Source organism: Oryctolagus cuniculus, chromosome 14, assembly GCF_051225735.1.
Source record: "Oryctolagus cuniculus isolate XC-2025 breed Fujian yellow rabbit chromosome 14, ASM5122573v1, whole genome shotgun sequence".
Taxonomy (NCBI): domain Eukaryota; kingdom Metazoa; phylum Chordata; class Mammalia; order Lagomorpha; family Leporidae; genus Oryctolagus; species Oryctolagus cuniculus.
The window spans coordinates 70581075-70606422 of NC_142880.1; the positions used below are offsets into that span (position 1 = coordinate 70581075).

At 37.8% G+C, this 25348-nt stretch overlaps 1 protein-coding gene and 1 pseudogene across 3 annotated transcripts in view; both read right to left on the reverse strand.

The window, feature by feature from the left end:
- Positions 1 to 25348, reverse strand: part of HCN1 (hyperpolarization activated cyclic nucleotide gated potassium channel 1) — a 423356-nt gene that overhangs the window by 227500 nt on the left and 170508 nt on the right.
- On the reverse strand, positions 113 to 21902 carry LOC149122382 (proline-rich nuclear receptor coactivator 2-like; annotated as a pseudogene).

Consider the following 25348-nt stretch of genomic DNA (forward strand, 5'->3'; position numbering starts at 1 on the left):
ACAAAATAAATGAGATGGTGTCTGACTGAAGTATTTAGTTTTACACAAATAGATTAAATTCCCTAGTCAAATTTGTTTCAGACCAATTTAAACGTTAGCACTTTCTCTTATTTTATACCTGTAATTTAAGCAAGGTTTTAAGTTGAAATTTCACTATTTCTTTATCTGAAAGATAAAGGAAACAGGGACCTAGTGAGTTGGTGGTTTAGGAAGAACACTTGATGAAGATGGCTCACTGATTTTGGCTCAAGTATTGTTCTGATTAGCTTGTAGCTTACAGTGTTAGCTAGGATTTGACACGTTAGAGTTCCAGTTTTGATTATTTGAAAAATTTTTGTTCTTCCTCCCATTTTGCATAGCCTGCCACACAGCTGCTGACAAGTTGTAACCATGTCATATTTCTTTTTTCTTATGAATAGTCTTCAACTGAGAATTCTGATCCCTGGTCTTTTGTTTAAGCTGTTGTTGGTTCCTACTAATGTTTCTAGATTGAATTCTAGATTGAGGGGGTGGAATGTTACATTTCTCTGCACCAGCCCTCTTCAGCTTCTTTGCCACCTTTCAGTCTGCTTCACAGATTGCAAGATTCCCACCATCTGTCCTCTTCCTTGCTGACAAAGCCAAGGTAACTGGTATTGCTTTCTGACCTATCCTGTCTTTTTGTCTCAATACAGAAATTTTCATAGGCCCATCTGTTGAGTTCAGGCTAGAAGCTGAAACAAATATCTGTGTCTTCAAGTACACAAATGTGAGAGAAGTCACAGTGACTCAGCTCAGAACTATAGCAGCCACTGTCTCTCAACATAGAAGCCTCCCCGCCTTTCTAGGTAGAGGAGGCTCAGATCAAACAAAGCAGATAAACATGACTAGCTAGCCCCTAACCACCTTGGCGTCTCCAACCCGACGTCTACCTCCTTCCTCTACCTATAAATAAATTTTTAATCAACAACAAAAACAAACCGCAAATTCATAGGAAAAATTTACTATAACCATAGTTTTACAAGGTTACTTCAAAGAATTCATAAAATGGAATTAAATAAAAAGTTCACCTTGATGTAAAATTTTTTTGAAATTCATGCATAGTTGTTTACATAACATGCATTTTCCATGGATTGGGTTGTAGATTCCTACCATGTATTGAAAGTTTAATAAACAAAAAAAAGCAAATATAATAAATACTTATAGAGTATTAAGACAGATACTGAAGTACTGAAAACAGCATTAACATTGTTATATACATGTTTTTAGATACAACTCAACTGTTAAAAATCAATAAATGAGTAAGATAATGGATAGACTCAAACATTTAAGCATTTAGTTTTTCTTTCATATGTGAGAATTTTTTGTAAGCTAACCAAATACTTGATGAAATATTAGTTATCCAGTGAATAAATAAGGAAGGTGTATGTGGATTAGAACAACACTGTTTTGCAACTATTAGTGAAAAAAAAGGATTTAGGCAGTGACTGCCAACATCAAAAAGAGAGAAACATTATATTCCTCTTGATGGAAGCATATCACCATCATCTTTATTTCAGTCCTGCCAAAAACTCAAACCTGAATCCCACTACCAGTTTACAAGAAATATAGGGAAAATAGAACATTTTGAAATTGGCAAACTGTAGACCTTGAGAAACTCTGAAAGCAAATGAGTTGATTTGTTGAACAAATAGCAAGCAAAACAGAGAGAGAAAAAGAGACAGAATGGAGATAGTGAGCCAGAGATTGGTTTTAGATCTATGTTTAAACTAAAATGTATGTAAGAGTCACGTTATTTAATTCTGATTAGGAAAAAAAAAACTAATTTTTTAAGAAAGGAAGAGGAAACGCAAAATTTGAGCACTTAATATTTGATGAAAATAAGAACATATTCTTAATTAGTTCATGCATGGCAATAATTTTCATTTTTAATTATTATATTATCAAACATTTAATAATTAATTAGAATTTTATTTGGGATTAAGTTCATAATCAGATGGGGAGGGGAGTTAGTTAAGAATTTCCAAGTGTTAAAAACTATTAAAACTATATCAGAGTAAAGTTAATTATATCATTCTTTCTGTTTCTTGACACATTTCAAAACTTCCAAAATAAAAGTTTTTAAAAATCAATGCATAGATAGTTAGCTAAAAATTAGAAAACACCAATTAGAAAAGTATATGTGTAAAATTTATTATGTTATTATGTATTTCATATGCAGACACGTGTGTAAATATATATTCTTTAAGGTTAAAGAAAAATCATAATAATATTTTAATTTTTATCAATCCATCAGAATATTTATTGAGCACCTATTAGAAATAAGTAATAATGGAGCCAGCACTGTGGCACAGAAGGTTATAAAGCCATGGCCAGCAGAGCCAGCAATGCATATGGGCACCAATTCATGTCCCTGCTGCTCTACTTCTGATCCAGCTCCCTGCTGATGTCCTGGGGAAAACTGCCCAAGTCCTTGGACCCCTGCACCCAAGTGGGAGACCCAGATGAGGTTCCTGGCTCCTGGCTATGCTCTGGCTCAGCTTTAGTTGTTACGGCCATTTGGGGAGTGAAAGAGCGAGTAGAAGATCTCTCTGTCTGTATTTCTCTCTTTCTGTAACTCTTTCAAGTAAATACATAAATCTTAAAAAAAGAAGTAATATTAGCAAATCAAACTTGTTTAAATATGTTATTATTGCCTAATAAAAGTATCATTGGTATCACTATATCTTGTAAATTAAAATATAAATAATTCAAGGTATAATCTCACTTGTCTTCTTAGTAACAGATGATATAGTTTATGCAGCGGAATGAGATAAGATTGTCATTTATTAAGTAGGTCACATAAATAGTAACTGTAATTCAGAATAAAAATTAAATTTTTTATTACAGATTATACTTAAGTATCTGAAAAACATAGGTAACATAATTATCACTTTTTGTGTTAAGATCTAAAAAAACATTTTGGAAATAATTTTATTGTCATGTTTTAAGTGTATGTGTTCTTAAAACAACTTATATGTTTTGCTTCCAGGAATCTATAAGCAACTCTATTTTCCTATCTGTCAACTTAGTTATAGATACCAGTTATCAGATATCCATATCAGCCAAAGAAAAACAAAATCTATCTTAAATTTAATCTTTAAAATTTCTTTAACAAGAATGTAACACCATCAAAATATTAAAAATAATTGAGTATATTATTGCTTGTATCTCTGCATTTTCAGTTATTTTTTAAATAAAACAGAGAATAAATGCAGCCAACACAAATGCAAGATATGTTTCATCAATAAAAAAGGAAATCACCAAACAAATATAAATTTTAAATGCCTTATTTTATGCTATTATTTTATTTCCACCTTTATTTAATAGTTGAAAGACTTTAAAGCCTTTCCTCCGGGACAAGTTGTTTGACTAAAAGCACAGCTCTCCACAGAGATTTGTGTTTTATTACTACATCAATTACTATTCTTTCCGTTCATTTAATATTAATCTTAATTATTATCATAGAAGCTCATCAAGAATAGAAAATCCTTATTAGCTCTAAATCAACACCTGTAAAATATTTAAAACAGAAAGTGTTCTGCATTTAGCAGTTTCAGAAGAACAAGCTAATGGTGAGATTTCTTCATGAAAAGAAACATTCCCATGATCACCATCAACAATAGAGACACTGCCGAAATCAGAATTCAAAGCGATCAATAGCCCGGAGACAATGGAACAGGATAAAAGAGTATTTTGTAGATGGTGTGTTTCACAGGAGTCAATTAGAACATGAGTTATGCCATAAAGCTTTCTTTTAATAGATTACAGCCATTAGCATGTTTTATATAATTAAAGAAATGAAGTTGGACATCTAGATTTCATATTAACACAAACCATATTGAAGTGAACAATTGCTAGCTTATGTGGTGCTCTATGCTTTCTGCCCTTTTCCTTCACTTTCCATCTTGCCTATTTAATGGAGAGGAACACGTCCAAGTTCCAATTCATCACTGCTACACACAGCTTCCCTGTGATGCTGCCACTGGCACCAGCACCCTCCATCTGGCCCTAGTCTGAGCATGGTTTCCTCTACAACTGTTGCCAGTCTGTTGCCATGGCAGCAACTAAGAGGGCTAGGACAGAATGGGAAAGGAAAGAAGGAAAGCACACTCCATTTCCGTGCTCCTTGTTGAGATTCTGAAATGGTTCCAAGGTTCTACTGAAAATGCAATGGGGGGAAAAGAGCTTTAAAAAGATATCCATGTTATAGAAACACCTTCTCAAAAGGGAAATAAATGTTTGTTAGTGAGAAGCATTCAAGCCGGAAAACTGAGAATTACGGAGCACTCTCACATGGTCAGAAGGTGACACATGGATTACATGATTATCAAGGGATGAAAGTGATAAGGAGCAGATTTAGTCCTTTATTTATGGAAAATTAGAAAAGACAAATTGTAAGAGAAATTGTTAAATCAGTGTTTAGACATTCTTCGTCACTAAAAATCACACACTGATTCCTCAAATAACTACACCAATATTTGAATAAAAAATAAAAGTAATTATTTTCTGGCTACTTTATTATAATTCCATGTTAAAATAACCATTACTAATATTTAATTCCTCGTTTCAAATGACATAAACTCTCGCTTTTACAGGAAAATGTCCTACCAGAATTTCACCAAAAATTTACCTTAATTCTATGGATACTAAACATTGTTAGAAGCACAAACACACATTCTGAACACTGTCAGAAGTATATATCATGAACCAAAGCTTTAAAATCCCAAAGGTCAATGAAAATCAATGAATTCTAATCTTAGCTTAAAAGAGCCCTACAGTGAAAGCTCTCAGAAGTAGAAGTATTGGTGACTCTTAAGGTTTGCATGATGATTACTGAGCTGGACTTGTCCCTTGGAAGTTCATCTTGTCATTCTCCAGCCTTCAAGTAGGACTACAGGAAAATCCCAGACAAAAACTGCTGTGTCCTACTTTTGAAAGCCATAGGGAGTCAGATTACATCTCCTGTCTTTCGATCAAGACTATTCTCTACGTTCATAATTTTCATCTGTAGATATCGTAAATGACAGAAAATAGCTCTCCAAATTTTCCACAAATATTCAGAATGATTTCTGATTTTGTACTCATATTTTCTGGGGAAAATTAGAGAAAGACAAGGGTTGTGATCTACTAGCAATAATGACCCTGAAAGCTTCAAAAACACAGAGCATCCTCAATGAAAATAAAATGATATTTTCAAGCATCTTCATTCAAGATTAGACTTTATTCCATAGAAAATCTGGAATTTAATATCCATGTGAATGTTAGTCATAAAAATGGTTGGTTTTAAGGTATGATGAGTAAATTTGAGAGATTCATAGAATGTGAGTAGAATACACTGCAGTATTTAAATTGAGAAACAATGAGAAAAACCAAAAATCTTTTCATGACTCCAGTGGTTTAGCTTCCAGATTGAAGCTTTGTGAAAATCAACAAGGTAAAGCTGGTGAAAAAAATATTTTTATCAACATTCTCATTTGCCATAATTTTATTTACCCTAACATTCAGTCTACTTTTTAAAAAATACCACTATTCAGGTATTTTTGAGAATTGCTCAGTTGTTTGCTAACTCCTACCCTGCCGGAGGTATTTGGGTATATAGATACTTTCAGTATCTATAAATATGATTAACAAATATACTTTCTTCTTTGAGCCTTACAGATGACTGCTTTAATGCTAGTATTTGACTCATTTTCTCCTGAATTGTAACTATGAGAAATCCTCCAACAAATACTATTAGTAAGATCATTATATAATAAATATTTCAGAGGTGAAAGGAACAGAAGAGATTTGGTTGTGCCAGGGAGTGAAACACGTTTAGACTATATGAGTTACACTGAGCTGTACGTCATAGGTGTACTGAATGACAAAATTTGATTACACATGTTCGCAGGCTTGGGAAGACAGAAAAAAAAAAATACAAAAAGCACTTGAACAGCCAGAAGATTCCAGCTCTCCCCACACTTTAAGCCTAGGCTGCAGGCTGAGTATAAACTGCATTGTTCAGGTTCCCCCTTTTAAGTTTCCATTGCAGAATCATCTCAGTGGATGACCTGCATTTCCAGGATTTAAAGACTGGGCTTCATCTAAAATGATTCCAAATTGCAAGTCAGTGATTTCAATTTGCATTCAACTAAATGAAAATGACATATTCTAATATGAAGGAAAAATTGGCTGCATTACAGCTATTGACAGCTCCAGTATACTGCTGCTATGGTGATTTTTCAAAGTTTTTTTTTTTTTTTCCCCACTATAATGAAATACACTTTAGAATCTAAAAAAAATACAATCTTTGAAATACACTTTAGAATCTAAAACACAAAATCCCGGAATACATTTTGTTGTCGGATAAAACATTGCCCTTAGGACTCAACAAGGCCTGAGCTAAACACCCCCAGGCCTTATAGCAAAGCTGCATTTTGATTCTTGAATTGTCACACAACCTTCTAATCAATAATCCATAGTTCATAAGTAGAAGAATTATCTTGGGTTGTGGATATAAAAATTACCTTGTCCCAAATGGAATATCACCCTTTGTGGATTGATTAAGAAACATGAATTCTACCAACTCTCTTGCATCTGCCATTATTTTGGGAGATGACCATAGTACTTGAATAGGAAGATGTAAGTAATCTTCAAGAGACTATTGTCTTCCAGCAAAATCATAGGAGTTGATAGTGAGATGAAAAATCTGCAGTAGGTGTTTCAGGAGCACCACTGGAGGAGTGACTAAGAATGCATACATAGTAAGAACAGTAATACTTCAGTAAATCATCAAAAAAGAAACATGCAATCATAGGAAGTGATGTGCTTCTCAATTAGAGGCATATACACATGACATATGAATTGAATTGAGTGTTGAGGAAACATACTGTTATGTGATTAGTGTATAATCTCAGGAGGGCAGGGCCCTTTTTCATGAGATTTCCTTCTTTTTTTATTTGAAAGACATACCAAAATATGTTTGAAGGATTATATGTGACAGGGGATTCCAATACAATACCATCAAGGTGGCATGTACCAATGCCATCTCACTAGTCCAAGAGATCAATTTCAGTTCACAATTGATCACACTGATAGGTTTAAGAGTCAAAGGGATCACACAAAAAAGACTAGTGTCTGCAGGCCGGCGCCATGGCTCAATAGGCTAATCCTCTGCCTTGCGGCGCTGGAACACTGGGTTCTAGTCCCGGTCAGGGCACTGGATTCTGTCCTGGTTGCCCCTCTTCCAGGCCAGCTCTCTGCTATGGCCTGGGAGTGCAGTGGAGAATGGCCCAAGTCCTTGGGACCTGCACCCGCATGGGTGACCAGGAGAGGCAACTGACTCCTGGCTTCGGATCAGCATGATGCGCCGGTCGCAGCACGCCAGCCACAGCGGCCATTGGAGGGTGAACCACGGCAAAAGGAAGACCTTTCTCTCTGTCTCTCTCTCTCACTCTCCACTCTGCCTGTCAAAAAAAAAAAAAAAAAAACAAAAACAAAAACAACAACAACAACAACAACAACAACAACAAAAAAACCACTAGTGTCTGCTAATACTAACTGATAGAATAAAAAAGGGAGAGAACGGTCCAACATGGGAAGCAGGATACACAGTAGACTCACAGAATGGCAGATGTCCTAAATAGCACTCTGGCCTCAGAATCAGCCCTGAAGGCATTTGGATCTGGCTGAAGAGCCCATGAGAGTATTTTAGGCATGGAAAGCCAGGACACTCTGGCAAAAAAAAAAAAAAAAAAAAAAAACACCTAAATGAAAGATCTCTGAGAGTGAGATCCCAGTGGAAAGAACAGGGCCATCAAAGAAGGTGGTACCTTTCTCTGAAGGGAGGAGAGAACTTCCACTTTGACTATGACCTTGGCTAAATAAGATAGAAATCGGTGAACTCAAAAGGCTTCCATAGCCTTGGCAACTCATGACTAGAGCCTAAGGAGATTACTGACGCTATAAACAAGAGTGTCAAATTGTTAAGTCAACAACAGGTGTCACTGTGTACTTACTCCTCATGTGGGATATGTCCTTAATGTGTTGTCCAATGTGAAGTAATGCTATAACTAGTACTGAAACAGTATTTTACACTTTGTGTTTCTGTGTGGGTGCAAACTGATGAAATCTTTATTTAATATATACTAAATTGATCTTCTGTATATAAAGATAATTGAAAATGAATCTTGATGTGAATGGAATGGGAGAGGGAGCAGAAGATGGGAGGGGTGCGAGTGGGAGGGAAGTTATGGGGGAGGAAAGCCATTGTAATCCATAAACTGTACTTTGGAAATTTATATTTACTAAATAAAAGTTTAAAAAAATAAATTCTAAAGTGTATTTCAAAGATTGTATGTTTTAGATTCTAAAATGTGTTTCATTATAGTAGGGAAAAAACTTGAAAATCTTCTTAACAGTAGTATTTTGGGTACATTGTTTCAATAGTTTATAACAGTCAGTTTTCCCTCTCTTTTAGATTGTGTCATGTTCATTTAGTAGAACAGAAACTGAGGGAAAGACAGTGACACACACACACACACACACACACAATACAGAGTAAGAGAGATCATTCACGCATAGTATCACTCTTCAAATTTCCGTGACAGTCATGTCTGGGCCAGTATGAAGCCGGAAACCAGGACCTCCTTGCTGGTCTCCCACAAGGGTAGGCAGCCCCCAAGTACTTGGAACATCTCCTACTGTTTCCCCGGATGCAATAACAAGAAGCTGGATCATCCAGGACTCAAACCAATATTTGATATGGGATGCTAATGATCCAAGTGATGACATAACCCGCTGCACCACAAGCTGGTTCCAAGGACTTCTTTAACAGGTTCATTTTAAAATTTCTTCCTACTTCCTACTGATAGAAGCAAGAAGATTGATTACAAGGAGAGATCTGAAATCACCAGCCCCTCTCCATCAAGCTACCTATTCCATCCAATACCCCCCCCCATTTTCTGCTTTGGAAAACCCCTATATCTGAAACCATTGCCCAGAGCCATCATTGGCTGAATACTCAATGTACCTACTGACCACACATCCCCATGATGGCCTATAACTAATTACAGCATTATATTAAAAGTATTGTGACTATCACTTCTAGATCTTTTGGCTAAGATCACGTCTCAAATCACAATGGCTAACACTTCTACTTATGTAATACACATGACACCATGACACTTTTGAGACTTCCAAAAAAGGAAAACAAAATGGGTAGTACTCAGAACCCACCTCAAATACCACTCCTTATATATACTCAGTTCCTCCAGATCACATAAAGGGGTAAACCATGAACCACATTGGGTGCAATTCACCCCTTGTTTTTAAGGCTTATTTATTCATTTGAAAGGCACTGTTACAGAGAAGGGAAAGAAGAGAAAGAGAGAACTGCCATCCACTGGTTCACTATCCAAATGGCCACAACAGCCAGGGCTGGGCCAGGACAAGGCCAGGAACCAGGAACTCCATCTACATCTCCCCTTGTGAGTTTCAGGGGCCCAAGCACTGGGGTCATCTATCACTGCTTTCCCAGGCAAATCAGCAAGGAGCTGACACTGGATCTCAGTTTCTCCATAAGGACCAGTGCTCACATGGGATACTGGCATCACAGGTGGCAACTTAACCTGCTGTGTCACAAACATGGCCCCTGGATCTCCCTCTTGAGTGCGTTCTTTTGCTTTGCTAACCATAAATCTTCCTCCTCTGCTAACCTTTATCTGTCTCATCCAAAAATTGTTTCTTGTGTGGGAGACAACTTCCTGGACCCAGCCATAAGACAACACTGCTATAGAGCATGACTCATAGGAGATTCTTAAGAAATCTTTACTTGATAATATATAAGTGGCTGGAACACATAATCATCTTAAGTGGGTATAACAAATATAGTCAGGATTAGGCTGAAGTGTGACAGTAAATTTTATATAACAAATAATTAACAGAGGAAAAAATCTTTTACATCTCTCTCACTTAAGTTTTGGCATCTCATATGTCTTAGTCTATTTTGTGCTACTCTAACAGAATACCTGAGGCTAAGTAATTTATAATTAATAGAATTGTATTGGTTTATAGTTGAGGAAGCTTAGAATTCCAAGATCAGGAATTGTTCATCTGTCCAGGACGTTCTTGCTGCCTCAATTCATGACAGAAGGCAGAAGGCCAAAGTTGGAAAGAGAAGGCAGGATGGAGAGGGAAAGCAAGACAGAGATGCAAGAGGGGGGCAAACCTTTCATTTTACATTGAACCCACTTCCATACATTATTCCATTCATGAAGGAGATGTTGTTATGGTTCTGTCATCTCCTAACACTGCTTCCTAGGGGATTAAATTTCCAATACACCCTTTTTAGGGGGACACATTCAAACCGTAACACCAGGCCTGTTATGGTGATCAAATGAAGAACAGATAATTGATTCTTTTTATCACACTGTCACACTTCTTATAGTCAGTCCATCTCCTACCATCATAGGAACATTCTAGTCAAGCAAAAAGAAGAAGATACAGAAGAATAGATGTCCTACATTTAAGGACTTAATGATATCTCTGACTCAATCTTCAATACTGTTACATGGTCACATCTAACTATAAGGTAACTTACAAATGTATTTGTTATTGTTGGTTTCCATATCCAGTTAATATTTATGTAGTGCTATGGTTTGAACACCCTTGAAAAATCCATGTTGAAATGTGTCACTTTTGTAGCAGGATTGGGAGGTGAGCCTTTAGGAGGTGTTCTGCTCTCATAAATGAACTAATGCCGTTATTTCAGGAATGGGTGAGTTATAAAAGGTGAGGAGAGGCTGGTCACCTCTTTGTCCCTCTCTTTCCTCTCTCTCTTTTTTAACTCCCTCTCTCTCTGTTTTTCACATATTCTCTTGCCATGTGATACATTCTGATAGTTCATGCAGCAAGAACGCCCTCATAAGATGTAGACTCTCAGTCTTAGAATTCTCAGCCTCTAGAACCTGGAGCCAAGCAAATTTCCATTGTTTTTAATTTATCCAGTCTGCGGCATTCTGTTATTGAAGCAGCAAATGGACTAAGACAGAGGTCCTATTAAAAAGAAAAAGTAGAAAATAAATAATGGGGGACAATTAGCAGTTTCTAGCCCTCAACTCAGTGAAGCTTGGATTTAGTTGTAGAAGTGATATGATTTAAGCAGTTACTTAGGTTGAAGGAAAATTTTGGAGTTCACTTTATAAAAGTTAGTAACTTTATAAAAGTTAGTATCCATGAGTACACGCAATGCCTAGATGTTGGTTTCCAATATCATGCCCCCTGAGTTCCAAAATTAAAATAATTTAGGCAGTAAATAATGCAATATTAAATTATAATCTACAGTTTAAAATAAACATGTATAAGTCTATTATAATATGAATTACTGAATAATTTAATAAATATGGAATACAAAAATAGCTATGCAAAACTCAAAAAATAATTGATGCAGATCCATTCCCCTAAAGGAGATCCAGACTAACTCGCCCTCCATTAAGTATGGCTGATATGTAGAGATTTCTTTGGAAAACTAGAGTATGGTAAGAGGAAATGAGGGATTCTTTAACAGAGAAACTAATTTCAATTTATAATTAAAAACTACCACATCAGTCATTTGTCTCAGGCTAACATAATCAGAGAAAAACTGTATCAGTAGCACAACCCTGTGATGAATGTAAAATCAGAGAATGGTATTTAACTCCAACGGTCTTCATCCCCAATACTTACCTGTCCGATTATGAAAAAATACCAGATAAACACTAATTTGAAGTACAGTTTACATAACACTGTTTTCAAAACTGTCAAGGTCATAAAAAATAAGGAAAATCTGAGAAAAATGTCACTCTAGAAGAGCATAAAGAGACTTGAGGACTTGGGATAGTGTGGTTTTGGTTAGGATTCTAGAACATTAAAAGGCCATTAATGTAAAACTTAGTAAATACGAATGAGACTATGGACTTCAGTTAACAATGATGTATCAATATTTATTTATTGGGGTCGGTGCTGTGGTGTAACAGGTAAAGCAGCTGCCTGTAGTGCCAGCATCCCATATAGGTGCCAGTTTGAGTCCTTGGCTGCTCCACTTCCAGCTCTCCACTGTGGCCTAGGAAAGCAGTAGAAGATGGCCCAAATGCTTGGGTCCCTGCACCCACTGTAAGAGAGCTGGAAGAAGCTCCTGGCTCCTGGCTTCAGATCGGCCCAGCTCTGGCCATTGCAGCCATTTAGGGAGTGAAAAAGCAGATGGAAGACCTCTCTCTCTCTCTCTCTCTCTTTTTTTTTTTTTTTTTTTTTTTTGACAGCCAGAGTTAAACAGTGAGAGAGAGAGACAAAGAGAAAGGTCTTCCTTTGCCATTGGTTCACCCCCAACATGGCTGCTACGGCTGGCGCGTTGTGGCTGGCGCGCTACGCTGATTCGAAGCCAGGAGCCAGGTGCTTCTTCCTGGTCTCCCATGCGCGTGCAGGGCCCAAGCACTTGGGCCATCCTCCACTGCCCTCCTGGGCCACAGCAGAGAGCTGGACTGGAAGAGGAGCAACCTGGACAGAACCCAGGGCCCCGACCACTGGAACTAGAACCCCGGGTACCGGCGCCACTGGGGGAGGATTAGCCTAGTGAGCCATGGCGCCGGCCAGACCTCTCTCTCTTTAACTGCCTGTGCCTCTCTGTAACCCTGCCTTTCAAGTAAATAAATAAACCTTTAAAAAATTGATGTATTGGTTTGACAAATGTATCATACTACATAAGATGTTAATAAGTAGAGGAAACTGGGTATGTGATATATAGAAACTTCCTGCACTACTTTTGTACTTTTTATGTAAATGAGATTATGGAAATACAAGTATTAAAAATTAAAAGTTTACTTAATAAGTTATAATGCTAACGCTAGTAACTTCTGCAAAAAGAAATAGTGTTTAATTCATAACCTGTCAAGGTAAGAATAGGAAATTCATCTTCATATAACATTCTAACATCCTATGTGCCTGTGTAGTAACTGGCTGGCTTTCCTAAATCGATTCCCTCTTTTCACTCTCTATTTACAATTCTCTGTTTTCAAACCATGTACGAAGAGTATTTCAACCATATTTAATTTACTTTATATATTCCATTGGTCAAAGTATTTTTTTTTTTACAAAATGCTATTTGCTAGGAATACTTCAATTTCTTCTGAAGACTGAATGACTATGTCTTCTGGAATATGATATGGTTAATGCAGTCCAAAGTGCATGTGGATAGCACTTGTATCATATGTAGCCATTTTGTTTTTCATTTCCTGGTTTATGGTTTAAGCTCTAACTTTAAGCTCAAACATTGGAAAGATGGATCCTTAAGTCTACTCTCTATATCTAACTGGGCAGTAACATACTAGTGCATATAAAGCAACATCATTTTATTGACATTCAGCTAGTCAATAATTTAGGTAAAATGGAGAATTATGCAATATTATTTTTTCTGAGTCAATATTTTTAAAAAGTCACACATTATGCCTATTTTAAAGAAAACTAGTTCTCTTTAGAAACTGTTCTCTAAGACACATTTGGCACAGTGGTTAAGATTGTGCTTGGGATGTCTGCATCCTAGAGCGGATTGCTTAGGTTCATGTCCCAGCTCTGCTTCTGATTCTAGCTTTCTGCTAATGTGTACCCTTGGAAGCAGTGATGATGGCCCAAGCATTCGGGTTCCAGCCACCCACATGTGAGATCTGGACTGGCCTAACTGCTACTAAGCTTCAGCCTGATCCAGCCCCGTCCATTGTGAGCATTTGGAGACTGAATTAGCAGACATAAAATCTCTCCTGTCTACCTCTGTCTCACTGCTTTTAGAATAAAAACAAATAAGCAAACAGATATTTTAAAAGATATTACCCTAGAAAAAAATACTCAGGTAAAAGAGTAGCACTGACTTCAGAAAAACCATTATCACATTCACAGAAAACAATTAAAAAAGCATTTCTAAGTCCTACGGATAAATCTAGAGCTTACAACAAACTAGAAAATAAGGTTTAAAAACTACTCAATTTACCAAGCTGTGAAAGAGCAAGCTTAATTTACTAAAATATAGACAACAAGACAACAAGCAAAACTGATTGATATGCAAAGTGAGTGTGAGGGTTTAGACAAAGTCAATTAATATTTAATAGGAAAATACTTCCCTATTTATTAACACCAAATTACCAAAAGCTACCTCATGCCACATCATGATTATAGATATTAATAAAGTATAGCCCAATCTTTCAATAATTTGCTAGTCTGGTGAAATAAGAATTCACAAATCACGCCATTACTATATAGTATAATGCCAGAACAATCCTTAGCTAAATATAGCCTTATGCAGTCTCCATTGATGCACCTTTCAAAGTATTGTCAGAAATAAGATCATCAGAAAAACTCATCTCAAACTCAAGCAATCAGTGCGGTTTGATAGCATTTGGTTTAAATTGACTTATAGCTAAAAAGTTCATCCTGCAAGCTATGTATTTTTTTTAGCTTCCCAGAATGAGAATTTGAGACACATTTATTTTGGAGGATTTACTAGGCAGGTGCAGCTCTTTATTAGATACTTTCTTTGGATAAGCTGAACTTCTGATAATATCCCTTTAATTTTTAAGACTAAAGTTATTGATATTATCATCTATGATACAGAACATTTGGCACCCCAATGAGTCATTTTTTCTCCATCACAGCAGACTCTAATTATTGTGGGTAGAATCTTCACTCAGTTACCAGGCATCCCCCATTGGTTTATATCCATCAAGCAGGCAGCCCATTGATTTACACTGATCCAGCCTTTTCTTCCAACTCATGCCCCGCATCAGTCTCTTCACATTATCCAAGAAGTCAGCTGCTAGGCCTGGGCATGGTGGAATGGCAGCCAGATCACAGAGCTGTCAGGACCACAGACCACACTGCCTATTGGGAAAACGTTCTAATGGCACAGGAATGAATGGAGGATCTAAGTCAGGTAAGTAGGACTTGAAGAGGTCCTATCAAAAGTGCAAAACACCTATGATAAGCATAGCAAGAGAAGAAAACCCAAGAAACCAGAATCTAGAACTTTGCTGGTGTGAGCAATTGTGCGGAAAGACACAATCCTGTGAACAATTCCTTCAGGAGGTGAAGAGTCAAAATAACGTGTGAGGAAAGAGTATAGAAGATGAAGAATTCAACCTTGGGATCCTTTTTCAGCAGGAAAAATAGAAAACATGTGGCTATATAGTTAAGGACTTCGAACCAAGAAGTTGTTGAAGAAGGTGAAAGGAACCCTGGCTCATGAGAACCAGTGATAATTCATGATTAGCTTCCATAAAACTGAGTTCTCTGAACAAAGAAGCACCAGTAAAATGTTTTTGTATAAGATGCTGGGTGACCCAAAAGAGATCACAGGCATTTACACATACATAAATGGTAAAAGAAGGAAAGAAATATGCATTTATAAATCCATCCATCCATGCTTGCAATCCACACATATGAGACTATAGATGTACAAAATGCAAGATATACACATATAAATTTGCACAAACAGTACTAAAAATATCCCGGTGGCTGAGTGGTAGAGTAAGAAGGGAGCCATGAGGTGTGGGTATCCGATGCAATGATTAATACTCTGCTTCAGAAGTCCACGTCGCATACAGCAGCACCTGGGTTGCAATTATGGCTTCACTCCCTCTGCTCATGGACACCATGGGAAACAGTAAGTAATGGCTTAAGTGGGTGATGCCATACATGTTGGAGATTTGGATTGAGTTCCAGGATCCTCCTTGCTTTAGACTTGGCCAAGCCCCAATTATTGCAGAGGGAACTAAATGATGGGAACTCTTTCTTTCTCTCCTTCCCTCAGATAAAGAAATGTAACTTTTTTTTTATTTTTTTTATTTATTTATTTTTTTTTTTTGACAGGCAGAGTGGACAGTGAGAGAGAGACAGAGAGAAAGGTCTTCCTTTGCCGTTGGTTCACCCTCCAATGGCCGCCGCGGCCAGCGCGATGCGGCCGGCGCACCGCGCTGATCCGATGGCAGGAGCCAGGAGCCAGGTGCTTTTCCTGGTCTCCCATGGGATGCAGGGCCCAAGCACCTGGGTCATCCTCCACTGCATTCCCGGGCCACAACAGAGGGCTGGCCTGGAAGAGGGGCAACCGGGACAGAATCCGGCGCCCCGACCGGGACTAGAACCCGGTGTGCCGGCGCCGCTAGGCGGAGGATTAGCCTAGTGAGCCGCGGCGCCGGCCCAAGAAATGTAACTTTTAAAAGATGGTTTCTCCTTAGCAAAGAGAGATAAGCATTAAAATCAAATTTGCTGCCATAAATTATAGAATTTATGTGAATTATAGAAATCATAACTAATCCTATTACAAGAAATTTAATGCTTATACCTACAGAAATAAGAGCCAAAGCCTGACTGCTGGGAAATGATAATCTAAGTTTTTCTCCTAACACAAAAAGATGATGAAAAATCACAAACCACCATGCTGAGAATTTCAAGACGACCTAGGTGAGACCACAAGAAAATGATTAGCGGCCATTTGGGGGGTGAACCAACGGAAAAGGAAGACCTTTCTCTCTGTCTCTCTCACTATCCACTCTGCCTGTCAAAAAAAATCATTTTTTCCTCTTCTCTTCTCTCCTCCCTCTCTCTCTCTCTCTCTCTCTCTCTCTCACACACACACACACACACACATACACACAGTCCTTGCCAGAGATCTGTTATTTTGTCAGTACATAGTCCAAAAACTGGGCTCTAATGGTTCTGTTTTTCAAATGCTGCAATTTATGATTTTTTTTTTTTTTTTTTTTTGACAGGCAGAGTGGACAGTGAGAGAGAGAGACAGAGAGAGAAAGGTCTTCCTTTGCCGTTGGTTCACCCTCCAATGGCCGCCGCTGCAGCCGGCGCACCGCGCTGATCCTGGCAGGAGCCAGGAGCCAGGTGCTTTTTCCTGGTCTCCCATGGGGTGCAGGGCCCAAGCACCTGGGCCATCCTCCACTGCACTCCCTGGCCATAGCAGAGAGCTGGCCTGGAAGAGGGGCAACCGGGACAGAATCCGGCGCCCCAACCGGGACTAGAACCCGGTGTGCCGGCGCCGCAAGGTGGAGGATTAGCCTATTGAGCCACGGCGCCGGCAATTTATGATCTTTTGAAATGGAACATGTTATTTACTCAAATAACAAGCAGTGACTGCTATGCTAACTTGCCACAATAGTTTTTTGCCCCATAGGGTAAAAAATTTCTTTGGATTGAGAGAATTTATCACACATATTATCTAAAAATTATTTATTCTATAGTGTCTGTAAATAGCTAGTAAGAGGTTCAAAGTCTAATTACTCACTGAAACCAGTTTTGGAAAATCTCAGAGGGACCAAAGGGAAAATTACATTTTCTGGCTTTGTACACACTTGCTATATACATTCATTATAAGATGTATTTCTGGGTTCTTTTTTTGCGTTTTTAACTCTTACTTTCTTAAATGTGAAATAAAGTTATCCAGATGATTACAAATATTTAAAAGGGGGACTATGCTGTGGCATAGTGGGTAAAGCAGCCACCTACAGTCCTGGCATCCCAAATGGGTGCAGTTCGAGTCCTGGCTGCTCCACTTCTGATCCAGCTCTCTGCTAAGGCCTGGGAAAACAGTGGAAGATGGCACAAGTCCTTGGGTCTATGCACCTGTGTGAGAGACCTGGAAGAAGCTCCTGGCTCCAGCTTCGGATCAACGCAGCTCTGACTGTTGCTGCCATCTAGGGAGTGAACCAGCAGATAGAATACCTCTTCCTCTCGCTCTGCCTCTGCCTCTCTGTAACTCTTTCAAATAAATAAATAAATCTTAAAAATATTTAAAAGTAGATTTTTACCAGTTCTTTTGAAAGATTTGTTTATTTAAGAGGTACATATGAGAGAGAGAGAGAGAGAGAGAGAGAGAGAATGAACGAATCTTCCATCATCTGGTTCACTTTACTTCTCAAACGATAGCAACATCCAAGTCTGGTCCAGGCTGAAACCCAGAGGCTCGAACTCCATCCAGGTCTCCTGCATGGGTACATCTGCCAAAGCACTTGAGACAGTCTCTTCTGCCTTCTAAAGCACATTAGCAGGATGATGAATCAAAAGTGGAGCAGCCTGTACTCCAACTGCCACTCCAATATGGGATGTTGGCATCACAAATGGCAGTTTAACCTATGGTGCACAATTCTGGCCTGTACCAAATATTTGGTCTGGTTTATTGTAAGAATATGTGCTTACTCATAACAGTTAAAAATGGTTATCTATAGGGGCAAGCTTGTGGCACAATGAGTTAAGCCACCTCGTAAAACACATACAGCCTACATCAGAGGGCCAGTTCCAGCTCCCTGCTACTGCTCCTGAAGCAGCAGATACTGGCTCAAATACCTGAGTCCCAACGACCCACGTAAGAGTTCTGGACAGACTTCCTGACTCCTAGCTTCTAACTGGCCCTGCCCTGGCTGTCACAGCCATTTGTGAGTGAACCAGCATGTGTCCCTCTGTAATTCTACTTTTCAAATAAATAAATTCACCTTTTTTCTTTTTTTAGATTTCTTCATTCACTTGAATGGCATAATTACAGACAGAGAGAAGAGGAGACAGAGAGAGGTCTTCCACCCGCTAGTTCACTCCTGAAATGGCCATGATGGCCGGAGCTGTGTAGATCTGAGGCCAGGTGCCAGGAGCTTCTTCCAGGTCTTCCACATGGGTGCTGGGTCCCTAGCACTTGTGCCATCTTCTGCTTTCCCAGGCCACCAGCAGGGAGCTGGACTGGAAGCAGAGCAGCCAGGACTTGAATCGGTGCCCATATGGGATGCTGGCACTGCAGGCTGATGCTTAACCTACTACACCACAGCGCCGGCCCTATAAATGCACCTTTTTACAAATGGTTATCTACATTATCAGTGGTGGTAAGACTCAAATTCATTGCCATAAAACAATTATTAAAATTTTGGTGGAGAAAAGTATTTATGCATAATATTTATAAATATGGATATACTGTAATATTATAGAGAGCTATAAGCAGTTCATATATTCTAGATCCTCTGAATATATGCTTAGATTAATCCAATTTGTCAGGGCACTAGATCTCCATTGCTTTACTTAACCTGTTTCCATTGGAGTAGTAGTTACTGAATGTTACTTGCACATTGTAGCATTGGCCACATGATAGTTTGGTACAAAAAACAGCCTGATGAAACTCATTTTTATCTGCAGGAAATTTGTAATTATTGTTGATTACATGACATACTTGTCTCTTCATGACGATTCATTGGAGATTTGCATTCACTGGAGATTAGCATCTGGTCTTAGTATTTTTGAATCACCTAACAATTTGTTTGTATTTAACTTATAGACACAATGATTTACAAAGCTGGTCTCATTTTGTGATTTCATTATCTATTCTAAACATATTCGTGAAGCTGGCATTGTAACATAGCAGGTAAAGCTGCCACCTGCAGCACCAGCATTCCATATGGGCTCCAGTTCCCTTACAAGCTGTTCCACTTCTGATCCAGCTCTCTGATAATAGCCTGGAAAAAATGGCAGAAGATTGTCCAAGTACTTGAGCCCCTTTAACCATGTGGTAGACCCAAATGAAGTTCCTGGTTCCTGACTTCACCCTGGCTCAGCCCTAACCACTGTAGCCATCTGGCATCTGGGAAGTAAATTAGCAGATGGAAGATTATCTCTCTCTCTCTCTCTCTCTCTCTCTCTATCTCTCTCCCTCTCTCATCTGCTGGTGTGTCTCATTAGCTAAACTTACTTAACAGGAAGCTAGAGAAATTTGATAGTTTCCAATGAAAGCTATAATACATTTCCACAGAGTAACTTTGAATAGAAAAAAAATTATTACTTCATGGTTCTGGAAGCTAGATATCCAAAGTCAAAATGTCAGCAAGGTAGTTTCACCAAGGACTACAAAAGAAGCTGTTCTTGTGCCTCTATCCCAGGTTTAAATAGCTCAGACATTTCCAGGTCTGTAGATGGCATTCTCTCTCTTCACTTTGTCTTCTCCCTGTAACTGTCTTTCTGTCTAAATTAACCCTTTTCACAAAGATGTCAGCCATACTGGATTAGGGTCAATTCTAATGATGTCATATAACTGAATTACCTCTGTAATGACACTATTTCCAAATAAAGTCACATTCTGAGGCACTCAGAGTTAGGGCTTTTACAGACATTTTGGAGGGATACACAATTCAACAAATATCAGCAAGGAATTCCACTGATGTGGCCCAGGTAGTAAATAATACTATGATTTCTCTTATGTATTATATCTTAACTAAGAGACAGCTAGAAATCTTTATTTGATTCCATTTTGCAAAATTCATAAAATTTGATTCTTATTTTTAATTTGATTCCCCTAAATTATTACAAAAGTAACCTATTCAGAGTTACTTTTGGCTTTATTAACTTAAGCAACATTATAAGCCATTTATTTATTTAACTTTACTGTGTAAACAACTGAATAGTTATGTCCAATTTTAACTGGTTATAGAAATGATTATTAAAATCTTCATTCAGATTCTCCACTGTCTTAAAAACAATCTGTGCCAGATTTAATCATCAGAATTAAATCATGTGTTGAACTTTAAACCTGTGTACAATGAAACCATGGTGTAGTCCTCAGAATCAATCTCAAAGTACAAACATTAATCACTACTAGACTCCTACTACAATAACTTAAAACAAATGTGATTTGAAGTGAAAATGAATCTTGCTAAAATTCTCAACACTTTTGCACAGAAAATATTTGACTTAGCAGAAATTCTTAAAATGTATCTTTTCCTTAGTAAGCTGAAAAGACATTTTAAATATACGAACATTTAATATCCTAATATTAATGAAAGTAACATCTTCCCTAATTCAAAAAGAGAGTATACAAACTATAAGTTTATTGTAGGAAATTAAGCTTGCCTACAACAGATACGCAAATAAAACTTGGTTTGAAACTTACCTCAAATAACTGTAATGATGAGGATGAAGTATTATACAATGGTAAAACTATTAAGCCTTATACAAGCCCAGTGCTTCATTAAATAGTATTTTACATAAGATTAGGATAAATATCTTTTAAATAAATAAAAGAAAATTAAACATGTTAAATATCATGATTAAATAATGCAAACTAAGTTAAAGGGAAATATTATTGTGTCATTTTGTAAATGAAGAACTGGAGGATGATAGAGGCCAGTATCTACCCAAAGCCACAGAATTTGTCACTTGTGTAAGTTAGGGTTTATAGTCCTCTACTACACTGCTCTGACCCAGAAGCTCTCTGAAATTCTTAGTCTAGGTCTTCTTACACTGTGTTAACTAGATGTTTGGCTCCCCCAAATTCATTCATGGAAGCCCTAACCCCTAATAATATGGCATTTGATGGTGAGTATTTTGGGAGATAATTAAGTGAGGGTAGAGATGAGGTTACTATATTTACAAAGGCAGAAAGGGGGCTGCCTACTCTCTTTACACCAGGTGAGAATGTGGCAAGAATTAGCAGTCTGCAACCCTGAAGGGGCCCTCAATAGAACTCAATCAGGCAGACGCTGATCTCAGCTTTTCACACTCCAGAACTGTGAGGAAAACATCTCTGTTGTTTATAAGACATTCAGCCTCCATACTTTGTTGTAGCACCACACACTGTAGAGCCACAGACTGACTAAAACATATGGACTAACTTGCAGTGAGTCAAAGCATTCACCTGAAAGCAACATTTAGTAAATCCAAGGTTTTGCTAACCATTTCTCCCACTGTGAGGATCACTTGAGCTTCTCCTTCAGACTTGGCCCCACCTCAATTTCTGGGGTAAACTCACAGGGAAAGAGGAGCAAGTGGCTACTGTTTACCTGACATTGCGCAACTGTCCCAATTTTGGCAATAGGCCTCCCTGCCATGTGCTGTAGTAGACTTTTCATCCTGGTAAACTGGTGTCTTCAAGGTCCTTGCACTTTTCTCCTGTCACAATCCTACCTCCTCCTCATTTTGCAGGCTAGACTGCTATTCCTTCATCTGGGTCTGGTCACCCAGCTGTCCTAATATAATCACATGCTTTGATTCCTTGGATGTAAATATACACTCTTCTAGAAATGTCACTTCTTTTGATTTTTTTATTGCCTCTTTCACATATCACAATTCATCCACTGGACCAGAGTTTCTCTGGAGATTTTATGCCTAGATCTCCTGAACTGGCAACCACACTAGCCTTCCTCCTCATTCTCTTACCCTCTTATGGTGGGCCTTGGTTTAAGTGCTAGCCTGTACCAACCAATCTGCCATGCTCTGTCACAAAGGCATAATTAATCCCTCTGACCACCAGAAATACATTCTGTGTTGTATCCTCCAACTATCAGAGAAGGGAAGGGAAGCTAACTAAAATGTCTTTAGCCTAATTTAGATTCCAGTTCTCTTCCTGAAAATTTTCTTCCCATGCCCATGGTACACACACACACTGACATTCACATTATTTCAAACATAGATTAAGCTAACCTTCCTTTCAGCCCAGAAACTTCCCACAGATTATAACTACCTTTTCTTGTTTATTCCTCTGAAAAGTACATGAGGAGACTAGAGAAAGAATACATTAATTTTCTATCTTTATTGAATGACATGGAGTAGATGTTCAAGTTTAGTAATTCAAATTTCTTTCTTTCTTTTTTCTTTTCTTTTTTTTTTTTTTTTTTTTTTTGCCAGGCAGAGTTAGACAGTGAGAGAGAGAGACAGAGAGTTACAGACAGTGAGAGATAGAGAGAAAGGTCTTCCTTCCATTGGTTCACTCCCCTAATGACCACTAAGGCTGGCGCTGCATCGAACTGAAGCCAGGAGCCGGGTACTTCCTCCTGGTCTCCCATGCGGGTGCAGGGACCCAAGCACTTGGGCCATCCTCAGCTGTCCTCCGGGGCCACAGCAGAGAGCTGGACTGGAAGAGGAGCAACCGGGACTAGTACCCAGTGCCCCAACTGGGACTAGAACCCGGGGTGCCAGTGCCGCAGGCGGAGGATTAGCCAAGTGAGCCATGGCGCCGGCCAGTAACTCAAATTTTGAAAGGTTGCATGGTCACTAATTATGGAGATGGATCTAAATCAAACAATGTCTAATCCCAGAGTTAAGGCTGATTCTTTTAATGCCACTACCATATGAAAATAATGGCCAGAGCTGAACTGTTCCAAAGCTAGGAGCCAGGAGCTTTTTCCTGGTCTCCCATGTGGGTGCAGGGCCCAAGGAACTGGGCCATCGTCCACTGCTTTCTCAGGTGCATTAGCAGGGAGCTGGTGGAGCAGCCAGGACGCAAACCGGTGCATAAATAGGATGCCAGCACGCAGGTCAGGAGTTTAACCTGCTGAGCCACAGTGCTGGCCCCGTTAAGTAATATATTTTCAAAGGACACTTTTCCTCCAAATATATGTCTGATCTATTCTCCCCAAATCCTACCATAAATTGATTTACACATATAAATTTCTCTTTTCTGAGAATTATATATTAAATATTTCTATAGACAGTATTAATAATAGCTGATATTTCACATATACAATGATATGTCAAAAAGTTCTTGAAAAACGGAATTGAAACCTAAGTTTATTCTGAAGCCAAAATATTTTGAAATTCATGCATAGTTTTTTATAATATGAATTAGCTATGAACTTTTGGAAGACCCCTCATATTTCCTTGTATAATTATAATAAGTGCTTTATCCCAGGTCTGGCAACTAGCTCTATGTACCAGTACTATATACTAGCTCACCTTCACAACTGACTCTTATTAGTTGATCAACATTTTCACTAACACCATTCCTATAACAGAATTTTCATTTTCATTTTTTGTTATTCCAAGAAGATTAAGTAGACGGAATAGCAGACTTCATTATACTAGTTTCATCAATGTGGAATCCAAATCTCATGAAGGTAAATCTTGCAAAAGCTCCTGTTGCTCATTAAATGTTAAAAGTACATAAACATAAGAAAATCTTCTAAAACACAAAGTGTAAAAACACCAAAGAGAGCATCTTCTCTTTCCAGATTTTACCTTGGGGCCATACACTGTCATCTAGGATCTATGTCAAGATCATTCTCCCAACACGTGTTTGCTTGTGAATTTAAGTCTCAATGATAAGAGAACCATAAACCATGTCATTAAATTGAAAGCGTGTTTTCTGAAGGCAAATCTAATTGTGATAATAAAGATCACAAATGTGATTAGAAAAGTAATGTCAAGTAAAATTTGGCAAAGTTTCCATTATCTTATTAAATCCAAAACTTTAAGAGAGATAAATAGGATTAAGAAATATCGTACTCTTACTATGAATTCACAGTAAAGACTGGCATATAGTTTTTAATTTTAAATTTTTTAAAAAGCAGATAATTGCTTTCCATTCCAGTTATTCTAATATTTCTTCAAGTTCCTAAGATCCTTTTTCACTTATCACAAAGAAAAGCAATTTCCTCACAATGCCATAACAGTATGTTGTTTTTTTCTGGTTTCAAGGAATCCAAAAACCCCCTTCCTAATGTTTCCTAACCTTTCTTTCTTTTATTATTAACTAATTAGAAAAAGTAACAGATGCCTTCTCTTTCACCCCACTAAAAACGTAAACATTGCATTTTGCTTTACTTTTTCAATATATATGAACCAGTCACTATTTACGTAGACATTAAATAATGAGGGCAAACCAAAACCCCACACAAACCCAATTCTCACAACTGCATTGAACAATAGAGAGGTGGAGGCTGGCGTCAAAGTGTCTATGGAAATACAGTCTAATAGTGAGGTTTTTATTATCAGTGTTGCTAGGTATTTTATCTAAACAGATATAATAGAGAAGAATTAAGAGATGTATAATGAAATGAAGTAACACTGACCTAGGAGTCAGGGGATTTAGGTTGAATTTTGACCCCAGTGTTCATTGAACTGTTAATCTCAGCTAAGGATTTTGCTTCTCAATTTACTATTCTGAGCAGCAAGGTTAACCAGGTCGCACTCTTAAACCACTGGCTTAATTTATTTCTCAAAATACTCTGGACACAGTACACTCCTAAACACACTAAAAAATAGAGGCTTAATTCAGTGTAATATACTACCAAAATTTTTTACTTCTAGTAGACATAACTGATGTTACATGTTTAAATACATCATTTTGTAACTTTGGAAGAATAGCTGTGTCATATGCATGACATAAGAAGTGATATGGAGAATTTTAAGATAATAAATGAAAAGTATATAACAGTACTAACAATTTTATGTCCACTTGAAAGAATAAGTAAATATTTATATGTACAAATAATTCACTATCTAAAGAAATTGGCATCTCTAATAATTTTACCCAGTTATTTTTTTTTATTTTTTTTTATTTATTTATTTAATGAATATA